Source organism: Chrysochloris asiatica, unplaced genomic scaffold (assembly GCF_000296735.1).
Source record: "Chrysochloris asiatica unplaced genomic scaffold, ChrAsi1.0 scaffold00524, whole genome shotgun sequence".
Lineage (NCBI taxonomy): Eukaryota > Metazoa > Chordata > Mammalia > Afrosoricida > Chrysochloridae > Chrysochloris > Chrysochloris asiatica.
The window spans coordinates 560,057-562,363 of record NW_006409042.1 but is presented as its reverse complement, the minus strand read 5'-3'; positions in this window follow the sequence as shown (position 1 = coordinate 562,363).

Genomic DNA, 2,307 nt, shown 5'->3' with positions numbered 1-2,307 from the left:
CTAGTGATACTTAAAACAGTAGTTTGCCCCCTTTCCTTTATTTGTTTGGGGTCTGAAAACTGTAGGGAACAGTTTGAAATGTAGTTTTGTATTATCAGTTTTCTATTTTGATAGTTTAATTCCTTAAAACATGACAATTTAATAATCTACAGGCCTGTTGTCAGAATTCTCATTGGGCTAAATCAAGGTGTCTAGAGCTGTCTTCATTTCTGGAAATGCTGATGAAGACTCTATTGCCTTTCATTTTCCAGCTTTTAGAGACTATCTGCATTTTTTGGCTCATCACAACTTTTCTCCATCTGCAAATCTAGAATCACATAGTATCACTTAGACCTTCTCTTCTACTACCTTTTCTTACTTAAAAAAAATATGTGAATTGAATGAAGGTTTTTAGAACAATTCATGAATTTGATTTTTAATAAGTTATATATGTCGTTTCATTACAACAATTAAAATCCTCTCTACAAAATATCAGTTATCCCACTTCTTCCCTGTGATTCTTCTACTCATTCAACCTACTTTTCCAACCCTTTTGAATCGGGACCTTAGGTAAATGCTGCCCTTTTGATCTTAAATGTTTGGCCATTCCATAGTGTGCATACCTCACTAGTGTCGCCTTCCCCAAGCCCATATACCTATCTACTGCTTGTCTGGAAATTGAATCAGAGCATACGTTCAGTTCCAAACCTGAAAAGTGACCAAGAGCCATAGTCTTGAGTTCATCCAATCTCTTTCTGACCACTAAACCTGTTTGGTTTGTGTGTGTGTATAATTGTGAGTTGTGTTCCACATTTTTTGCCACTCTACCCAAGATCTACTAAATTAAGGGTGTTGTTACTGTTGTTAAGTGCCATCAAGTTGGTTCTGACTAATGGTGACCACATATAGAGTTTTTGAGGAGTAGTTGGTGGGTTTGAATTACTGACCTTGTGGTTCACAGTCCAGTGCTTATCATATAGCATTACACCAGGAGTCCAAATCATGGGTAGAAAATATGTTTTCTGCCAAAATTTGTAACATCATTCATGGTCATACAAAATTATAAGCTTAAAAATTAGCTTACTATATTTGGTCAAACATATGCACTAGACTGCAAAACCATTTGAACTTCAAAGTCAGCAGTTCCAGTTCACCATATGCTCCTCAAAAACCCCATACAGGATCGCTATGGCCTGGCACAGACTCAACAGCACTTAACAGCATCAACAATGTGAAGGCTGGAATTGTAGTTGTCTTGGCAGGGCTAAACCAAATTATTTCATGGACCTTCTGTTATGGAACTATAGGATCAGCATTGGACTGTGAACCACAAGGTCAGCAGTTTAAACCCACTAGCTGCTCCTCAGAAACCCTATACAGGGTTACTATGAGTTGGAATTGATTCAATGACACTTAACAACAACAAGAATACAGCCTTCGGGCTGGATGTTCCACATCCCTGTGCCTAATGATCCTTATCAGAACAGTTAGCAGTGGTTTCCAGACACCATCTAGTACTTCTGGTGTCAGAGCCATAGGGACTGATGGTCATGTGTTCCATTAGTACACCAGACTAACTGATTCCAAGGACATTCAGTTTTAATCATTCAAATTTCCTCTGTACAGGGAAAGAACAACAGTTGCAACTTTAATGACCCTTTGTGAATTTTTAACATTCCAATAGTTACCAACAAAAGTGGGATGTAGAACTTTGTAAAATATGTTATGCAAAATTGAGCATAATCCCCTGAGACTATGGTACATACCCAGAACCTTACTCCATCAATGTTTTTGGTAATGTCTAAGAAATGTTAATAATTTTGTCACCTGTATTTGTTTACCACTTTCATGGATATGCTTGCAGCAAAGGTAAACACCCATATACAAATATCCTAATAAATCTTTATATTTTTTATAAACACATCCACTCTCCCTTCCATGCCCATTCAGCTTATGTATCTGTCCACAAATCTACCAAGAGATTGCTGTTTTTGCAATCTTATATATATAACAGTATTTACATTATCCATACATGGATAATATAGAATGATCTACTTACTTGAAGATAAATTGACTAACAACTTTAATAACATTTGTGATGTTTACTTTTATTTACCATATAATGTAAACATTCACAGATTTTGGATACTATGGTGTGGACATTTCTGGATGACCACTTATTCTATCCCAGTCTCTAGTAAGTCTCAAAACCACACTTGTTTGAAAAACTATAGACCTTTAAGGAAGCCATGGTATTTTAAATAACCTCATATGCATGTGAAAGTTGGACCATTGGAGACCATAGAAGAATTGATTCATTTGAGTTAT